A 21970-nucleotide genomic window follows, 5' to 3' on the forward strand; every position below is an offset into this window, starting at 1 on the left:
TGGGGACACAGGCACATCGGGATTGTGCCAGTACGCGGCTGCACAACCCTGCTTTTTGTGATGTCCCCCCTGGCTGTTTAGATCACACGATGGCTGTGATTGGGCACAGCCATCATGTGATCAGGAGGGCAAATCACAGAGCCCTCCTGCTGATCTGAGATGCGGCATGTTCGGGGGACACTAGTGCATCGGGATCATGAGGCTGCGTGATCCCGCTCTTTCTTAAAATGCATGTGCTTCCATTGTGGAGACTCTCAGAAGTTAGCGTTAGGACTACAGAGGTCCATTGATGGGGCCTGTAGCTTACACATGTAATTGCAAATGTGTGCAGTAGTGATGAGACTGATGCTTGAGTCGAATGTAAGTTTGACTCGAACATTGGTTGTTCACCTGTTCGCCAAATTTAGAACATTATGGGTTTTTTGCGGCAAATTCGAGAGCTGTGGAATGCAGCATAATGCACTGCGAGATTTCAGTGCAATTGGTGTCTTATGATTGGTCAAAGCATGCACCAGACCTGCATGCTTTGGCCAATCACAGCCCGCTCTGCTGAGAGAGCCATAATTGGCCAAAGGCAGATCCACGCCCCACACTATATAAGTGTCACGTACCTAGTAGTTGAGCCTGGAATGCAGGGATCGGCCCCTCGTATCCCCTGGCTAACGAACCCCTGGAGATGGAGACAGGTATTCAAAAGTTCAGGGGGCACAAGTGCCTGGCGGATTAAGACCGGTCCGGATAAGCAGCAGGGCACCGACAGCGAGTAGGTAGAGCTGATGGTACTTGACTGTAGCAGGCAGGCACAAGTGGGTAGATTGGCAGGCAGGTGGACGTCAGGAAATACAGGAACCCCAACAGGTAAGCAGGAACAGCAGGGTCGGGTGCAGGCCGGGTCAGCAGGAATCGATCAGCAAGGTACAAGAGGATAAGGCAGAGACATGGTCAGACAAGCAGAGGTCGTAGGCAGGCAGCAACGGATCAGAGACAAGGAACAAGCCGGGTATCAGGAACCAAGGTAACAGGTACAGGTACAGGAAGCAAGGTCACGGACACGCTGTAGCCTGGACAGCACGGATGGAAGGGAGCAAGTGCCTTAAGAAGACCTTAGGGCGCCAAAACGGTCGTGCGACGGGTCAGCGCGCCCCCGCGAGTAGACGTGCGCCCGTTCGTGACCCCACGTGCGTGCGTGTGCTCGTTCAAGTTGACGCGAGTGCGTTCGTTCGCTTTAGCGCGCGTCAAGGGGAAACGACGGGTTCTCCACGACAGGTTTCTACGGGTAAGTCTCCTGTGTACGGCCGAAACGCCAGAGTGATCGTGACAATAAGGCTGCTGCTTATACTGTGGCCGTATATAGTGTAAAGAATGAAGAGAGATTAGGCAGCTTAGTTAGTGGTGTGCAGGCAGTGTATTTGAGATTTGAGATATATATATATAATATATATATATATATATATATATATATATATATATATATATATATATATATATATCTCTTGTAACATTGGGGGATGTTTAACTCAGTGGCAGATGCCTTTTCAGTAAGTTCACAGCGAACAGGAACTTTCGTTTAAGGGCATGGTAGCCCACTTTTATTAAAAAGGAACAATATCAAGTTCACACATGCACTTGGTTGCCCACACAGGGGTTCTTCTGCCAAAAAAACAATACATGAAAAATGCCAAGCCAGCTGGCTCTCTTCAGCAGCACTGCCACCTAGGCTTTACAATTCAGCCCTCTTGGCCATATAACAGGGTTCCTGCACAACTACTGTACCTCTTTTCAGCTTCCTTGCTGCTCAGGCCTTCCACTTCAGGCTCTCATCTGTCTCCTTAGATGCACACAGCTTCAACGCACACAGTGTCTATCTAGAAAGCAGCCCCTCACTGCTCTGATCCTCAGGCTTGGGTCTCTGGCTTTCTTTAGTGCACACCTACACTCTCTGGACTCCAGGAGAGCTCCTGTCTCTCTGGGTGGAGCCCAGAACCCTAATCCTGACTCTGCTATAAGCCCAGGACCACCTGCTCAATCAACCAGCCAGACTCCTGGCTGTTCCAAAAACCCGGTCCCAGGATTGGAGATTCCATCCCACCCATAACGCTATGGAATCTCCGGGCTCCAGGTCCCCAAGTGGATTTTACAAACTTTGGAGGAAACTGATAAAACAGATTGCTCCACATTAAAGCGGGAGTCCGCCGGGAGTTCCACCGTTTTTTTTTTTTTTTAAAGCCAGCAGCTACAAATACTGCAGCTGCTGACTTTTAAAATAGTGACACTTACCCACCCAGCGCGCCCGCGATGTCGGCACCCGAAGCCGATCTCTCGTTCGTCTCTCGGGTGCTGCCGCCGCCATCTTGGGTATGGGAATCAGGAAGTGGAGCCTTTCGGCTTAATTTCCCGGTTCCCTACTGCGCATGCGCGAGTCGCGCTGCGCAATAAGGATGGTCCCCGCTGTCTCTGGGATCCATGTGTTTCCCAGCAGGCAGCGGGGGACTTTGGGACAACTCCTTTATTAAAAAAATTAATTAAAAAAGTGACCTGTGATGTCCATCCATCGTCAATCACGGCACAGACGCTCCCAAAAAAAATGGAAAAACTCCACCTCCGTAGGAGGCGTTCCCATCTTTTTGCTTTGACATAGCCAAGGGCCGGGCCACCCGGTGACGTAAATGGGTGCCCCCGCCCCCTCTGACATCACATGGCATCACATGACATCATAAGGGGGTGGGGTCACTCAGTTAACTCAGGGGGTGGCCCCATCATTGCCTATATAAAAGTTGTCAAAGCAAAAAGACAGCAGTCATGGGAACGCCTCCCATGGAGGCAGAGTTTTTCAAAAAAAAATTCGGGACCGTCGGCGCCATGATTGAAGATGGATGGACATCGCAGGTCACTATTTTGATTAATTTTTAAAATAAAGGAGTTGTCCAAAACTGTCTCCTTTCATTTTTACTTTTTTTGATAAATGGGTAGGGGTAGGATGTACCTCTACCCATTCACATAGGGGGGGGGGGGGGTCGGGATCGGGACAGTCGGCACCGTGACTGAAGATGAATGGACATTGTGGGATAAAGACCAGCTATAGGTGGGGGCAGTGGCCACTTGTTTGACACTTTAATACAAACCTACAACTCACCTCTATGGCTATAGGCATTGTGGAGAAACTAGGAGAAACTAGGAGAGCTAGGAGAATCTTAGCAATCTTAGTAGCCTATAATGTAAACACACATTCTTCTATTTATTGAGAAAATACCATACATTTGCTATAACTCATCATATCATAGAGTTACTGAATTCTAACACAATATACAATTTGCAATAAAGGGGAGGTTGGAATTAAAAAGTATTAAAAAAAAAAATACATAAGTATAAAAATATGTAAATGTGGCTATATACAGCATGTTGCCTCTAATATTCCTTAGTGATCCTGTCCAGATAATAATAGTGAGTAAAGCATATCTTCTTTATACATGGTGGGTAATTATTATTTATACTAAAGATAATCATTACAGATAGAGAAAATAAACTAAAAATTGATTTTCTGATAAAGGATAAAGTTATCCTTATTTATCCATTGTTTTTAAATTGAAAGCCTGCAATGGCTTTTTGAGATGTGCACTGTATGCTACCAAAGCAAACATATTGGAAATCTCTTGCATTCCTTCTTTATTAGATGGACTATCTGGGGACTTTCAGCGTCTAAATTAAATAACTTTGCTGTTTTAAGCATCATAAATGTAAAATCCTGCTTGTGAAAACAATAAATGTGTGAATCAATACAAAAAAAAAACATTGTTTCCAGAGAAGACAGCGGGGGTTTCTAAGCTGTTAGACACTGATTGAAACTAATTTCAGAGCCTTTGTTGTAGGACTTTGAGGACCTTTGAGGATGAATCACTTCACAGTACATGCAGCGAGAGAGATCAATGAGGACTTATTTTAAAGCGGTTTTGTACAGAAAATTGCAAGTTCATCTTATTCAAATGGCTTTGGAACATAGATGCAGTTATGACCATTGAAATAAAATAATATGCAGTATTTACCTTTTATTTTTAATGTTTATGCCGACTTCCGGGCTCTCCTCCCATGGGAGTAGGCATGTTTATCGGCTTCGCAATGGTCCCTGGGAACTTTTTTAGCTATTTCCCAGGAATCCGTGGGGGACACAGTCATGCCGAAATTGCCATTTTCAAAGTGGGCAGGCAGCTCAATCTGCCATTACCACTATAGCACATGAGGCAAGAGGAAGGAAAACAAAGAGGACACTCAATGAGCATGTGCGAGATGGAGCGGTGGATGCTGGGAGCTCAGCATCATCGCATCCAGGAAGTAAATGCCTGTGGGCTTCAAACGCCCACAGTGAAAATGGAAACCGCCGGACTGCTTTTTTAAAAGTTTTCCTTAGCAATTAAATTGTCATGCCGGGGGTTAAAAAGACGCCGATCATGGCTGCAAAGACACCGTAGGAATCGCTCACCAGTGACGCAGGTAAAAAAAAAAAAAAACGGCAGTGGAATCCCGCTTTAAGGCTCGTTTACTGCTTGTCAAGAATAAGTACAAACTTTGGAGCTTCTGGAATATATAAAGACATAAATGAATGCAGCTCTGTTTTGCTCAATATATCTCTAACACCCTCCTAGTTCAGAGTAAGCTACTAGGCAAATTGATTGCCTGGGACTGTTCCGAGTCTTATGGCCGTCTGTTTTTCTACTTTCATCTGTCTGCTAAAGATTTCTAGTATAGTGGGAGGGATAGCAGGACAGGCAGCCTGAATATTTATGGAACTCCAGCCTATCCCTGGGTAGGTGTGCCCAGAAGGACGGAGGAGGAGCCCATACATATTTTGAGGACTGGCAGCAGAGTGCATAGTTCCAGCATTCTCGAAGAGACCACTGTGCTTGGGTCTCTGCCCCTGGAAAAGAGAGAGGCAGAAAGAGGTTGAGGAGCCCTTTTTCAAGACATTAAGGGCTCATCTAGGCTTAGCTGGGGGCCTACCAAATAAAGAGAAAGAGAGCCTGGATCAGAGTCTGAGTATAGCCAGGAGAGTTTGTGTGAGGAAGTTTAATCACCTTGGGACTGAGAGAGTACTGTACCTTATCCTACTATACAGAGGAGAAGGAATTGTGCAAGGTAGCCAGGAGTTGCACAGGTCAGCCAGGAGAATACAGTGCAGCCCAAGTTTGTGCAATCCAGCCTGCATTTTTCGTACAGAGCCAGAAGCTTAGCAGTCCTCACGTTTTAGTTTCCAGGTATCCCATGCTCCCCATCCCTATCCAAGTTTCTGTTCCCAATAAAAACCCTAAAAGAAACTTGTGATGGACCGCTTGGCACCCTTCTTGAGTGCTTCCATCAGTATATAGCTTCCTCCAGTCTGGAACCAGGTATTATAGCTAAATATTGCGCCCAAGAACTAGACGACACAGGTGCAAACTGGAACTGACTTTATTGTACACTCCCACAGAATATATACCACACAAGATCAGGTAAGAGCTTAATCACATTATACAAACTGCAAACAGTAAGATAATTAACATAGCTAAGAAACAGCCAACATAAACATAAACAGTAAGCAAATTAAAAAGTAAGATATTTAACAACTAGTCACCTAGACAAGCCTAGGTGACTCAGTTTCCACCCAGACCGTTCGGCACCAGTTCCCCAGTAAGAAGACCTAGGGCTGTCCAAATCTCTAAAATGATTAACAGACAGACGGAAACAAAAGGTGACTCAATTTTACAATGGGAATTCACACCTAGGAGGCACACAATGGGGAAATGATACCATGAGAAAAAGACACCTTAGCAAACAGATTATAGCAGGAGACCCCAGCATCAGGTTGTTTTGAGTTGATTGTATTCACATCTGCTCTGAGTTTCACACTCTTTGGAGGAGGTGAAACAATAATTGCTGGTTTGAGCACACAGGCCCCAAATCTATATCTAGGTTCTAAGTTACCAGAGTCTGTGGGTTTCGGGGAGACATGGACCCAAATCTGAAGCAAGACCACTCCAAGGGTCCCCCAGGCACACACCTCCCAAGATTAGAGCCCCCCCCCCCCCAAAAGCCAGGGCCCATATTCAGTAGGCAGGAGGCTACCCTGCAGTCCCCTCCAAATGCCCCTGTCCCAGTTGGGTCTGTCAAAAAAACTTTTAGAATGATTCTTGAGCCAAAGGAAGAAAGCTGAAAATGCCAAGTGCCTGGCTGTGCATGCTGTGGGTGGGGAAAATAGGCCCAAATAACCAGTGGCTTCTATGGGGCAGTGCTACATATTATTACATGTATTTTTGTAATGCAAGCTGTGTAAGTACCTGAATGTGATTTGGTATCAGCTTTTAGCAGTAGCAGTATGGCAGAGCCCCATACTTGGGAAGGTAGAAGCACCCCAAGGATCCAATTAGCTGTGCTACAGTGCAAAGGGCATGTCAATAGAAGGAGAGAGCAGACTGACAGAGAGATGAGGTCATCAGTCAGCTACTTCTCCTTTCACAGTCCAATCACAGGCTGGGGGAGGGATAAGACCTGTAAGTGTTACTAAATTGCTCAAGAGAATAATTAGAGCTCCTGCCCTGCTAAACAGAAAAGTGCTGAGTGACAGAGCTGTCTCAAGGCTGGGTGGTCAAAAATACAAATCCTTTGGCAAGTAAAGCAATTTCTATTAATGTATTTCACCAGTGTGCTTAGCCATTTGCCTGAAGTTCAGCCTTAACCTTTTCACTGCCAGAGCCGCTTTTGCATTTTTGCACACATATTTAAAAAATCATATTAGGCCTGAAGATTACATAAAACCCCCAAACATGTGGGTGGGGAAAATAGGCCCAAATAACCAGTGGCTCCTATGGGGCAGTGCTACATATTCTTACATGTATTTTTGTAATGCAAGCTGTGTAAGTACTTGTGCTACAGTGCAAGGGGCATGTTAATAGAAGGAAAGAGCAGACTGAGAGTTTGGCACACATTTTTGGAGACATATAATGGGTTTGGATGGATGGAACTTTTATTTAGATTTGGTCAAGGATGCGGCAGGGTCTACAGGCTATGGGGCTTTCTTTTAGGGGCAATAGAGTGCAGAATCTTAGCCTAGATCCTGGGTGGGTGGAGGCGGGGTTCCTTCGTAACCTGGTACTGTTGGAATTATTTCCAGTGGTCCTGGCAATGGAGCTGTGAGGAGAGGCGTGTAAGAACTTAAAGATTAGGTTGAACTGTGACAACATGGGGGTGGTTCAAGTCATCAACCGGATTTCCGCGTCGTCACAGCTGGTGGTACAGTTGTTGCTCCACTTAGTGCTGCGTTGTTTACAGTTAAATATTTTTCTGTATGCTGTGCATATCCCAGGCATTGACAACATGCTAGCTAACTCCCTGTTTTGGTTTCAGTGGGATAGGTTTAGGGAGCTGGCTCCGTCAACAGAGAAGGAAGGGGTTTCTTGCCCGGGCTGGCTTTGGGAGATTGCCTTGGAGTCGCCATGGGATGGATCAGGAGATTGGTGATCGGTGAGTGGGTCGACTTGGGCAGCTTACTCCAAAGTATGGAGTGAGTGGTTAGAATTCATAAAGCTGGCAGGAGCTGAGCTGGGTGAGTCCGAGACAAGGTTGTTGGTGGTGTATTTTGTTTCTAGGCACATAGATGGTGGGGGGTCAGTGTCGGGCATTGCAAGGAAGCTGGTGGGTTTAGCCTTTTTGTTAAAGCTGCAGGGCTGGCCAGATTTCACGATAGATTTTTGGGTGAAATAAAAGGTAAAAGGGTATAGCAAGTGCCACTCACAAAAAGACACTCATAGGCCAGTCTCTTTTTCGATCCTTAAGGCCATTTGTGAGGAGCTGGGGTCCGTGTGTTCCTTAGGTTATGAGGTAATTTTGTTTAAAGTTGCTTTTTCTGTAGCGTTTTTCAGATCATTTTGGGTGGGGGAGCTGGTGAGCCCATCTAGACGGGTAGCAGGGGGTTTTATGGTCCATGATGTGGGCAAAGACAGGGGGGTGTTATGGTTGCACAAGTCTAAAACAGATCATAGGGGAAAAGGGGTGAGGGTTGAGCTGTTTCCACTGCCAGATTCGAGTGTCTGCCCGGTGAGTGGACTGAGGGATTTCCTGGGAGTTCGTCCGATTGGGGGTAGGCCATTCTTACTGCATGGGAATGGGTCATACTTATCCAGGTTCCAAATCATGGCAGTTTTTCGGTAATGCCTTCGTGTGGCGATGTTTGATTGTATGCAATTTGCCTGATGCTCTGTTCAGCCTTTCCTGGCATGTTGCTGGTGTGGTCCGACATAGTTGTGCGGACTACTTAGCACATGGCGAGATCAGTGGCAAGGATTAACAAAACTCGCATTAAAGTGAACAAGGGGGTAGGTAGATTTGTTTCACGTAATGGGGGTTTGGTTATCAGACACATGGAGTTGGAGCTTAATGTGGGCTTATACCTGCGGGGTGATGGAGTTCATCTTTCGGCTGTGGGAATTGATCTTTGGGAGCTGGGTCTTCAGGATGGGATTCAGCGGGCCCTGTGGGTGTGGAGGGGTCATTAAGGGTAAGGTGTTATCCTTGCGGGCTGTGGTGGTGTCCTTGGTCTTTGATGGTGGCAGATAACACATGTGATGGAAGGGGGGGTCTCATCGTTGGTATGGGCCCCTCTGGGGTATTCCAGTGGAACGGTATGCTGGAATACAGTTATGGTTTCACTGCAGGAAAAGGGGTTATCTCTGAACTGTGATATGGCTGGAGGCCTGGTATGGTATAAAGGTCCCACAGTGTATTGGTGGAAAAATGTTAAGTTGGGGGTGCCGTCAAAGACCAACAAGTTGTGTGTTTAAAACTTGTTGTTACAAATGTTATTTTGAAATTATTTAGGATTTTATTAATAAAAAGGCTGCTATGGCCATTTATACTCCAATACTCATGTGTGGTCTTATCATTGGTGGGGTATGGGAATGTGGTATGGGGAGTTTTAGGGGTAAAAGGGGATAAGAGAAAGTTGGGGATATCTTGACTATACTGGCCAAGTAAGGCCCGGAACGGAGAAGAACAAAGAAGCAAGTAGTGGAGGGCCGGGCATGACAAGGTGGAAAGAGAGGCAACAAGGGGTTAAGGTGGATGAGTTTTGAATGGGAGGTTGCAGGGTGAGAAGTGTTGGAAGTGGGAGGAGCTATATAAAAGGGGAGGTGGGGACTTAAGGGAGTAGTTCAGTCGGTGTGAGACAGAAGGAGGCTGTTTTTCCCACACACCCTCCCTGTTTGTTTGTCTTTGTGTGTTGTTCGTTTGTTTTTGTTTTTTTTCAGGTTCAATGGACTCGGGTCGTCATACTTTTGACACATTTTACGGACCATTGGCATTTATACAGCGATCAGTGCTATAAAAATGCAATGATTACTGTAAAAATGCCACTGGCAGTGAAGGGGTTAACACTAGGGGGCGATCAAGAGGTTAATTGTGTTCCCTGAAAGGTAATTCTAACTGAAGAGGGAGGGGAATGACTAGAGAGAGTGACAGATCGCGGTAGCTAATAGGAACACACGATCTGTCACTCCTCTCAGAACAGAACAGCAAAGTGTGTGTTTATACACACTCGTCCCTGTTCTGTGTCTCCTGCTCAGCCACGAGCATCGTCACCCCTGCTGTGCTATTCCGATCCCGCGAGCCGGCGTATAGCTACCCCGGTTCACAGGATCGTGTCAACCTGCAGCAGTAAAATGACGGTGGCTGGTCAGCAAGCGGTTAATAAGGGGGCCCTCAGATCCCGGCACCCCCCCCCCCCTACATTGTACCCCTACCCATTCACCAAAAAAAGTGTCAAAAAGTAAAAAACACAAAAGACAGTTTTTGACAATTCCTTTATTATAAAGAAAAAAAACAGTGTCCCGCTGTGTCCATCCATCTTCAATCATGGCGCAGACAGTCCTTCCGACTGCTGTCTTTTTGCTGTGACAGCCGGGTGGCCTGGCTCTTGCCTATAGCTGTCTCCATGAAAAGACAGCAGTCAGCGGGAGGTCTCCTGTTGAGGCAGATCTTTTTTTTTTTTTTTTTTTTGGGTCCATTGGCGCCATGATTGAAGAAGGATGGACATCGTGGGGCACTTTTCTTTTCTTTTTTTTTTCCTTTTTAATAAAGTAATTGTCAAAAACTGTCTTTAGTGGTTTTTACTTTTTGACACTTTTTTTGGTGAACGTGTAGGGGAACAATGTACCCGATACCCATCAACTACATATAACACGACCCAGTCCCCAGGCTGGCAATGCTGCTGGCCAAGGGTGTGTCCCTTGCGGTGAACCTAACTCTATATTTTTGAGATCCTATATATCAATACTGTTGTTCTGTGTATTATAATACCAATACATGTACAGTGCACACTACTATACAAAAACCAAATAAGTGAAAAAACATCACTGGCGTAAAAATTTATGAATTATTTGTCCTTATAGTGACAGTAATGCCGCGTACACACGTATCAGACTATCCGGCGGACAAACCGCCGGACTGTCCGCCGGACTGTCCGAACGAGCGGACTGGCCCACACACGGGACTTTTCCAGCAGACTAGGTCCGCCGGACTATCCGCCGTACTTTTGGAGAAGGGACAGGAGGGCCCGGCTCGTAGAGCTTACATTCTAAAAGGAAGGGGTGGTGGTACAAAAGGTAATAGATGCAGGGAATGATTTGATGGGGGTGGCTCGGGGACAGTTTTTAGGTGGGTGTGGGATAGGCTTCCCTGAATAAGTGAGTTTTCAGGGATCTCCTACAGGTGGACAGGTTAGGGGCTGATCAGATATACCAGGGCAGGGAATTCCAAAGGATGGGAGAGGCTCTGGCAAAGTCCTCAAGGCGAACAGGGGAGGAGGTAACAAGGGATCTAGAGAGCTGGAGGTCCTTGGAGGAGCGGAGGGGACGGTTAGGGCGATATCTGCAGATGAGGTTGGTGATGTAGATGGGGGCGATGTCGTGGATGGCCTTGCATGTTGTGGTTAGCATTTTTAATTTTATACGGTGGGGTAGGGGGAGCCAGTGAAGGGATTGGCAGAGAGGAGCAGCAGTCACGGATCGGTTAGTGAGGTGTATTAGTCTAGCAGCAGCATTCATAATAGACTGAAGGGGGGATAGCCTGTTTAAGGGTAGGCTATTAAGGAGAGAGTTGCAGTAGTCAAGGCGGGAAATAATCAAGGAGTGAATAAGTTGCTTTGTGGTGTCATTAGTCAGGAAGGGTCGAATTCTGAAGATGTTGCGGAGGTGAAGGCGCCAGTGATTGGATGTGGGGGCTGAAGGAGAGGTCAGAGTCAAGGATTACACATAGCACCCTGGCATGTGTGGCGGGACCAATGGTTGTGTTGTTGATCTTAATGGTAAAGTCATGGGAGGGGGCTGGGAAGGAGGAAATATTACAAGCTCAGTTTGAGAAAGTGGTGTGACATCCATACCTAGATGTCATTCAGTAAGTTTGAGATCCATGAGGAGATCGAGGGGGTGAGTTGAGGAGTGGAGAGATAGATCTGGGTGCCAGCGTAGAGGTGGTATTGGAAGCCATGGGAGGTAATCAACTGGTCCAGGGAAGAGGTATAGAGAGAGAAGAGGAGGGGCCCAAGGAAGGAGCCTTGGGGAACCCCAACAGAGAGAGGAAGAGGAGCTGAGGAGATTGAGTTGTCATCAAGGGGCATTGTTTTTTTATTTTATAATAAAAGATTTGTCAAAAAATTGTCTCCTGTTTTTTTTTGTTGTTTAACCTGCATTTTTTTTATCATTATTATTCAGCTGTCAGCGGGGAAGCACATTGTCAGCTGATGACTCATCAGTTATTAAGGAAGCTGAGCATGCTCCTTAACAACCAGCTTACACTGCGCTCTGATTGGGCAAAGTTTTGCCCAATCAGGGCGCATAATGCACTGTGCAGTGCGCAGTGCATTGCAGGGTGTTTGGTGGGGGGAACACCCAGTGATCACTAAGCAAATGGTCGAACAGACAAATGTTCGGCCTGAACTCATGCTCGGGACAAACCGTTCGCCTAACACTATTAGTCAAGTGCATCTAACATGATCCTCTGCCCGGGCTGACAATGCCGCTGTCCAAGTGTGTCAGCCTTGCTCCTCCATGCAGAGTGGAGACTTCTTTGGACAGGAAGTGTGTTAATGGCCGGATCTCCAGAGTTAAAAAAAGGAAAAAAAAAAACGGAAAACCAATGAAGCCATCACATTTAAGAACTGATAAGCTGCAAAATATTATATTTTTGTTTTTGGGTTTTATACCGCTTTAAATGTTCTCAGCCTGGTGTGATCTGAACCCAGGCCCCCAGGGACAGTAGGCTTCCATGTTAACCACTTAAAGCGGAGTTCCATCCAAAAATGGAAAGTGATGGTGACCCCCTGAAATGCTACATTTGGCATGTCATTTTCTTTTGGGGGGGGGGGGGGGTAACCACTTTTTAGAGGCATCCAGCTCCCACTTCCTCCCAGGGCTCTGCGACACCAGAAGGAAGATCACCTCTCCCTACTCCCTCCCTACAATCTTCTGGGACACGTCACAGGTCCCAGAAGTTTGGCTGGCCACTCACAGCGTGCAGCGCGTCTTGCGCATGCGCAATGCTTGCCCGGCTGTGTAGACACAGCCTGGCGCCCACAGTTAGCCCTTGTACACACGGTCGGAGATTCCGACAACCAAATCCGTCGGAGTAATTCCGACGGATTAATTCCGGAAGAGGTCCGGAAGTGATGTTGCATACACACGATCGGACTTGTCGGAAAATCCGATTGTACATAACGTGATGATGTTATTTCGTTACGACGGGACTACGTTTAGGCTAGTAGCCAATAGCTTTGGTCTAGGAATTTGATGTGAGCATGCGTGGCACCTTGTCCGTCGGAGTAGGCTACACATGATCGGAGTATGTCCGATCGGAACATTTTGTCGGAAACTATTTCCGCCAAGTTGGAAAAGTTGGTCCAACGGATATTCCGACGGAAACAGTCCGATGCAGACCACACACAGTTGGAATATCTGACAAAACACTCCGATAGGCAACATTCCGACGGAATCTCCGACCGTGTGTACAAGGGCTTAGAATGCTGGCGCCATGGAGAGGAGCGAGGCTTTGTGCGCCCGCATCGCTGGACCGTCAGCAGAACTCCGCTATAACTTCTAAATTATGAAAACTGATACTCAAACAAGCTACATCTAAATCCTTCATGTTTTGAGAATCCTTTATAGAAAAAAAAAAAAAAACTGTCCAGAATAATAGAAGCCTTTCTTTGCTTTTGGCATCCTGTATTTTCCCCTCAACAGCACAAAACATCCTCCGTAATTTACATGTGAAGGAGAATCCATCATCGCCAACTACGGGAGCTAATCACGCTGTCAGTTCAGATGTTTGGTGTCCAGTACAAGCAAAAGCAAGCTTGACATCCACTAAAACAACTGAGACGTACTGTTCAGAGCTCTAAAAATGCAATTCAATACACATCCAGTGAATGCCATCAGCTGTTGCCGTCACTTTGACATCTCCATTCTCTACACTTTTATTCCTGAGGCGGCTCGCAGCGGGCCCTGTCAGGATGGTGCTAATTTGAAGAAGACCCATGAGGTGCGAACATGCAACAAACTTTTCCACTTTTCAAGCCATTTGTCTTGTTTCATCATTCTCTAATGTTGTGTGCTGGTCTTTAGCAAGTGTCCACAGTCATCCATTATTTTCCGCAAACAGCAAGTGTGTTAGAAAGATGTCAAGGCTCTTTCATATATTTACCTAAAAGGCCATCAATGTTATATTTTGTTAAAGTTGACCTTTATAGGTCTGTGTGACTTCATTCCCAACAAGTCACAATATACAGTACCCATATAATATTCTAATAAAGCTCCACCATAAACTACAAAGATGATATCAGTCTGCTGTGGGCAGGAGTATCCCACTCACTTGTTCCATGTTCCAGCACTGTCTTCTTTTGCCCTATGCAACCGCTGGCCTTCTACTTCCACTGGCACCATAGCAAATAAAAGGGCTAACTGGCATGTGGCTTGGAATTCAATAATGCATCCACGCGCTAGCAGCTATATCACGTGTTCCCTAACAACTTCTCTTATGAACTCTATTGCCTCCCAGTGTTATGTCAGTGACCCCGGAATTTCCTGTGCTGCTTGTTCTTCCAGTGTTCCCAGCAGTGCCGGTCCATCCATAAGGGAGCATAGGCGCCACCCTCTCTCTCCAGCCATCCCCTCTGTGACCAATGGATAGATTCATGCATGCCATCCCCTATTCAGGCACCTGGCCCCTTTTTGGGTGCTGGATGCCTGAATTAAAGCGACGGGGGATGTTTTTGAAGCACCTGTTTAGAGGCATAGGCTCTAATAGGCGTCAAATAAGGTGACCTGCAAACGCCATGCTTGGCGCCCGCAGTTTACCCAGGTGTGTTAGAACAGTGAATTAATATTTGCTTTCCTAAGCCCTTGTACACGCGGTCGGAGATTCCGACGGAATGTGTCCTATCGGACCATTTTGTCGGATATTCCGACTGTGTGTGGTCTGCATCGGACTGTTTCCGTCGGAATATCCGATGGACCAACTTTTCCAACTTGCCGGTAAAATTTTCTGACAAAATGCTCCGATCGGACATACTCCGATCATGTGTAGCCTACTCCGACGGACAAAGTGCCACGCATGCTCAGATCAAATTCCTAGACCAAAGCTATTGGCTACTAGCCTGAACGTAGTCCCATCGTAACGAAATAATGTCATCACGTTATGTACAATCTGATTTTCCGACAACTTAGTCCGACCGTGTGTATGCAACATCACTTCCGGACCTCTTCCGGAATTAATCCGTCGGAATTACTCCGACGGATTTGGTTGTCGGAATCTCCGACCGTGTGTACAAGGGCTAACACTGAACCGCCTCTCCACCAATCAGGTGCTCGGGTCTGTTACCCATCAACTGATTGGTTGAAAGGACAGATGCTGTGATTGGATGCCTATCAGAAGGAGAGGAAGGGAGGAGAGGACGGGAGGAGATGCATGGAGGACACCGCATGATGTCACCCACTGCCCCACAGAGACAGGGTAAGTGTCGGGCAGACGGGCGAGAGGCGGGGGGGTCACAGTGGCAGCATTCGATGGCACAGTGACAGAATTCGATGGGCACAGTGGCAGCATTTGATGGCACAGTGGCAACATTTGATGGGCAAACCTTCTTTTGATGGTTATTCTTCTGTGAATGATGTATTTGTAAAGAACTATATAGTTATATGGTTATACAAGTCAGTGACCCTTTAAGATACATTAACACGGTTCAACAGGCTGTCTAGGGGGGCGTGGCCGGACGTGAAGCTGAGAGGACGTGTGGAGACAGAGCTCCGCTCCACCGTCCGCAATCCCGAGCCATCCACCGCCCTGAGTGGCTCCATCAGGCTGACAAAGGCATCTGGAGAGAGTGGAACCGCCGCGGGAGGGGACCGCGGCGGTATTTTTGCAGTTTCGTGTCCCGTTCGCGCGGCGCGGTCCGGAACCGCGGATCAGCGCCATCTTGCGGCCTACTCGCCGCGGGCGCCTTTCCGCAATCCCGAGCCATCCACCGCCCTGAGTGGCTCCATCAGGCTGACAAAGGCATCTGGAGAGTGTGGAACCGCCGCGGGAGGGGACCGCGGCGGTATTTTTGCAGCTTTGTGTTCCGTTCGCGCGGCGCGGCCCGGAACTGCGGATCGCCGCCATCTTGCGGCCTACTCGCCGCGGGCGCCTTTCTGGAGGCCGCGGCCGTCCGACGGGAACCGATCCGGAAGCACCGCTGTCCCTGGGACCCTGGACACCACCGGGAGCCTCCCTGCACCCGAGGCATTCGCGGATCCCAGCCGCACGAGCCGCGGAAGAGGACGGACGGCCGCCATCTTAAGTAGGCCTCAGTGCCCAACATAGGGGTGAGTGCTGCTTCGGACTACTGTGCCACCCCATACACTCCCCGGGGGCCAGATCTCCCTGTGTCTGCCACCACCCGGCAATCCTTACCCCGCTGACCCTGCCAGAGCCATCTCCCAACACCAGAGGCCTGGGTGGCTGGCCGGAGCCTAGGGGCAGTTAGGCAAGGTCTCGGGGCTCCTCAGCACACCCCCATCTCCCCACTGTGGCCACTTTGGGGTTCCCCCCCGCTAGAACGCCCGGATCCCCTCCGCACACCCTTCTGGCTTGGCACGAGGCTCCCCACAGTGACCTCCAGGGCTCCATCTGTCCGCGACCTGATAAGCACGCTACAATCGCAGTCTCCACCACATCAACGGTTAATGACTCTGACAATCCTCATATGTTATGCTTAATTAACTTTGCATGACCCTGAGCCCCGTCCAGCGTTCAGCTTCACCGCCACAATTATGCCAACTAAGAAACCAAGATCTCGTTCCACAACTAACAAAGGATCTGGAAAGGGGCCAACATTAACCCATTCGGGCTCCGGATCGATACAGCACTACCTCGCCGCAGGGAAATCGGGGTCGGGTGAACGGGATAACCACGCCAGAACCCCTAAACGCACCTTCTCCCCCTCCTCTCTTGTTGCCTCTGTCCGGGAAAGCTCACCGGCCTCCTCCTACTGCTCTGAGCCTATGGAAGACCCTGAGTCCCCAGGAGGCTCCGACATGTCAACCTTGGTCAGCGGCCTTAAGAAGGAGCTGGCGGGGATGTTCCATGGCCTGGAAAAAGCTATAAAGAAGGAGATCACCGGAGTCAGAGCGGATATGGCGCACATTCTGGATAGAGTGGAGGAGACCGAACTCCGGCAAGACTCGCAAGCCTCAGCTATTAAAGAGTTGCAAGAGACGGTTACACAACTGGCGTTTGCTCAGAGGGCCTCATCCTACAAGCTTGAGGACCTCGAGAACCGGAATCGCAGGAATAATCTACGAATACGGGGTCTCCCAGAAGCCACTGGAGACAATGATCTTGAACCGTCGATCCGGGGCATCCTTAATACGATCCTGGGAAACCCGGTTACTTCACCCCTGCGGTTCGACCGTGTGCACCGAGCCCTTCGCCCCCGCAATTTCTCCTCAGATCAACCGCGGGACGTCATATGCCGCCTTCATTATTTCTCCGATAAAAATGCAGTAATGCTCAAAATGCGGAGTACACCTACCATAGACTTTGATGGGGCCACCATAAGCATTTTCCCAGACCTCTCTAAGGACACGCTTGACCGTCGCAGAGCCCTCAAACCCCTGCTGGATCTCCTTCGCGCTGATGGGATCAATTACAGATGGGGGTTCCCAGCCTGCCTCATTGCCACCAAAAACGGCCGCACCCACACCTTACGGTTTCCAGAGGACCTACCCACGTTCCTGAAGGACCTCAATTTGCCGCAAGTTGAGCTCCCAGGATGGCAAGCCCACGTCCCTCAGTTCTCCGCCACTTCGGACCCTCAATGGCGGAGGACCCCGTCAAAAAAACCACGCACGTCCCTTCCAGGATCTACACAAAAGAACGGGTGAATGATGAAGATACCTGCCTTTTGCATCCCTCGATCCGGATCTCTTGTTCATCACCTCTTGACGTTCATAGCCCTTGTTTGGCCCACACATGCCTACCTGTTGTGAGCGGGTCCACAACCCCTTACGGTTTGACTGCTTGGCACCTCTTTAGTAGACATTAAGCACTTCACCTAGCAGGGGCCCGTGGTGTTTTCAGGGGGGGTTTTTGCATTTCTTCATTTATCATTGTTATTTTCTTTATTTTACCCCCCCTATATATATATATATGTTATGTGTGCTCCTACCTGTTTGCTAGGCTCATTGGTTCTTAATAGCGGATGAAGGTTTTGGTGGCTGCAATTTTATGTTTAGTATTGGTATTTTCATGTTCTCTACCTAAGATTCGCTTTGCTGAACGCTGGCGGGGCACATTGCTCCCATGTGCCTCTCGCTCAGTAAACCCCCTACCCTCCCCCCCCTTCTGGGGTTGAGGAGAGCGGCTGGCTTTCCTCTTTTGGCCCCTGATTCCTGGTTTGAGGACGGGGTTGCCGTCTGCTCTCCCCTTCCCCTTTGGGATCACGGCAGATTGCTGCGTGACATACTAACTGTTCCCAATGGTTTCACGTTAGAAATGATTCTTAAACGCTTATGTTTCTCTTTTCTACTCCAGTTTCTCTTTCTCCCCCCTGTCTTCTCCCTCCTCTCTTACTCCCCCCCCTGGTGGCTTGCGTGGAAATTTAAGCCTAGAGGTAACACTCTGCTGATGCTATGGCCTCCATAAAAATATCCTCATATAATGTGAGGGGCCTACATGTTGCCGCAAAAAGACACCAAATTACCCGTGAATTGAAAAAGATTGCTTGCTCAATTGCCTTTCTTCAAGAAACGCACTTGACGCATACAACACCGGTCAAGTTGACCTCCCCCCAATTTCCGCAATGGTATTACAGTCTGTCAGATACGAATAAAGCAAAGGGAGTGGCCATAGGCTTCAGCAGCAGTGTTCCCTTCCGTCTTGTTGAAATGCTAGCGGATGATCATGGTCGATATCTTTTTTTAAAGGGATTTTTGGGCAATGCGCGATGCACCTTGGCTAATGTGTATTGCCCTAACAGGCACCAACCTGCCTTCCTTTCTCAGGTTCTCTCCAAATTAGCCCACTTTGCCGAGGGTTTAACTATCCTAGCGGGTGACATTAATATACCTCTTGACCCCAGCATGGACACCTCCCAAGGCCGCTCCCACATTCCATTTAAAAGACTGTCCGCACTTAAACGCAGGCTCATTGAGCTACAATTGATCGATGTTTGGCGTATACTCCACCCCAAAGACAGGGATTACTCTCACTTTTCTAAAACACACCAATCGTACTCGCGCATTGACAATATTTTTTTAGATCACCACCATCTCCAACTTCTGCAGTCCGCACATATAGGTACAGCCACTATATCTGACCATGCGCCGGTATCAATGTGCCTGACCATGCCCTCCTTAGCACAACGCTCCAATAATTGGAAGCTCAATGACTCTCTCCTCTCTACCGAGGCTGACGTTTCTGAGTTAGTCTCACACATGAAACAGTATTTCGCAGAAAATACTTCTCCTGAGTCCCCCCCCTCGGTTGTGTGGGAAGCTCACAAGGCTGCCATGCGGGGACGACTCATCGAACTGGGCTCTAGGAAGAAGAGGGAGCGTGGTTGGCAGATTGAGCAGGTCATTGGTCAGATTGCAGAGTTGGACAAGCAGCATAAACTTACCCTACACATGGCTCATTTACAAGCCCTCACCCTGAAACGGGAGGAATTGAAAACCCTCCTTGACCTAGACACAAACAGGAAATTCCGACGCCTCGCTCAGTCTATGTATGAGTGGGGAAATAAACCCGGGAGGAGACTGGCAAGATCCCTCAAGGCGACACAAACCAGGTCTTTCATCCCCAAACTAAAACTTCCCAATGGCACTTTGGTGCATGCTACTCCCCACATAGCCGCGGCGTTTCGCGATTACTATGCTGATTTGTATAATGTACAGGGCTCAACGGCCTCGCACGCTCCGGGGGAAAAACGCAATCGCATACAGGCATATTTAAGAGAGGCCAATCTGCCCGTGTTACCTGCTTCCGCACTTCAGGCCCTAGAAGAGGACCTTACGGTAGAGGAATTCCGGGCGGCTCTGAAGTCGTCCCCCACGGGAAAGGCCCCTGGTCCTGATGGGTACACTGTCTGCTATTACAACACGTTTCGTGATATCCTACTCCCCCATCTCACGGCTTACGCCAATTCTATATCTCGCAACTCCTGTCTGCGCACGGAATCTCTCGCGGCCCACATAACAGTCATACCTAAACCAGGTAAAGACCCCACAGCATGCAGCAGCTACCGGCCGATCTCCCTCCTTAATGTGGATGTCAAGCTATACTCCAAGGTCCTGGCTAATCGGCTACTTCCCCTAATACCTAGCTGGATTTCCAAGGATCAGACTGGCTTCATACCTGGTAGAGAAGCCAGGGATAATTCCCTCCGGACAATTTCCCTGATTCAGTATGTCCGACGGTGCTCCCAGCCCACCCTACTTGTTTCTACGGATGCAGAAAAGGCATTCGATAGGGTGGACTGGGATTACCTCAAGACGACCCTGCATCACCTAGGTCTTGGCCCTAAAATGTTCTACCGCATAACCTCACTTTACTCCACTCCTACAGCGCGTGTCCGCATAAATGGCTCTCTGAGTGACTCATTCTCTCTGCACAATGGGACCAGACAGGGCTGCCCCCTATCCCCGCTCCTATTTGCTCTCACCCTCGAACCCTTCCTGTCCACAATTAGGCATAACATTAATATCCATGGGGTTCAGGTAGGTCCCACGACCCATAAATATGCAGCGTATGCTGACGATATTTTATTTTTTGTCCAGAAGCCCCATATTTCCCTGCCTAATCTGATGTCGGCCCTCTCTACCTACCAAACCCTCTCCAATTTTAAAATTAACTTTTCGAAATCGGAAATTCTAAACATTAATCTCCCCAGACGGGAAGCAGATCTACTGCGGCCCCTCTTCCCTTTTACATGGGTTCAGCGTCATATGAAATATCTAGGAATCAACCTTACACCAAATATTCACTCCCTTTTTCGATATAACTACCTCCCACTACTCAACAATATCAGAGAGGACCTGAGAAAATGGAAGAACCTTTCACACTCCTGGCTAGGGAGGGTTAACGTTGTTAAAATGAACATATTGCCCAGAGTCTTATTCCTATTCCAAATGATCCCCATGGGGGTACCCATAGGTTTTTTTACAACACTACAGACCATGATCTCCCGCTATGTTTGGAGGAACAGCCATCCCAGGGTATCTAGGGACGTTTTATACCGTGCCAAAGATGCTGGGGGCCTGGCTCTACCGAACTTTAGGATGTATTACCATGCAATTATACTCACCAGGATAGCAAATTGGAAGTACGCGGTTAACACCAAGCTGTGGGTGGCCATGGAACACTTTTTATCTGGGGCAGACCTCAGAGTTGCACCGTGGATCCCTCGTGTTCACAGACATCTTGGTACTGAAACCTCCTCACTCACTTCCTCCACCTTTGCTGTTTGGGACTACTTACACAAGCGGTTCTCCTGGTCTTACAACTCCCCTCTAATGCCACTTCTCCACCAACGATATTTTCTACCGGGTCTACTAGATCCAGGCTTTCATGCCTGGTCCTCGGATGGGTCCCTGATGCTGCACCAGGTCCTCCGGAACAATGCCCCTAAACCTTTGTCAGAAATACTCGGCACCAAGCCGATTACATTCCTGGACAAGTGGAGGTACGTTCAATTACAGTGTTTCCTGCGGGCCCTGCCCCGACCACTGAGAGACTCCGAGACTTTAAATGAAATTGAGGTGGTGTTTTACCCCAAGGATCCTCCCTTGCATTGCATTTCTTTGTTCTATAAGGCCCTCAATAGTCTCCTCCACAACTCATTCCCGTCCTTTCTGGCCTCATGGGAGAAAGATTTAGGTACCAACCTCACTGACCTACAAAAACGGAAGGTGCTACAACTAACCCAGGTCTCATCCATCGCCTCACAAATAGCTGAGGTTAACTACAAATTGCTCACCAGATGGCACTACACCCCTGTGAAGTTACACAGGATGTTTCCTGACAACTCCCCGTTATGCTGGAGGAATTGTGGGTTCCGGGCCACTCATGCACACATATGGTGGTCATGCCCCGTTATCAAGCCGTTCTGGTCGAATGTCATCCAGATTATTCAACGTATTTCTGGCACCCTCCTCCCCGATGAACCCTGGGCCATTCTCTTCCATGCTACTATAGACCCTGTGGGCCGATACAAACGCTCTATCATCCCACACCTGCTGAACACAGCTAAGGCACTGATACCTGCCCTGTGGGGCCAATCAAAGACTCCGTCACTGAAAAGTTGGATGCGTAAAATCGAGGCAGTTTACCTCATGGAGGACATCACTCATGCCAATAAGAATTCCTCGCAAAAAACCCTCTTGACTTGGTCTTGTTGGAAAGAATTTACCTCCACTACATTTTA

This window comes from Lithobates pipiens, unplaced genomic scaffold (assembly GCF_037356315.1).
Source record: "Lithobates pipiens isolate NorthernLeopardFrog02 unplaced genomic scaffold, aLitPip1_a1.2 Scaffold_23, whole genome shotgun sequence".
NCBI classification, from domain to species: domain Eukaryota; kingdom Metazoa; phylum Chordata; class Amphibia; order Anura; family Ranidae; genus Lithobates; species Lithobates pipiens.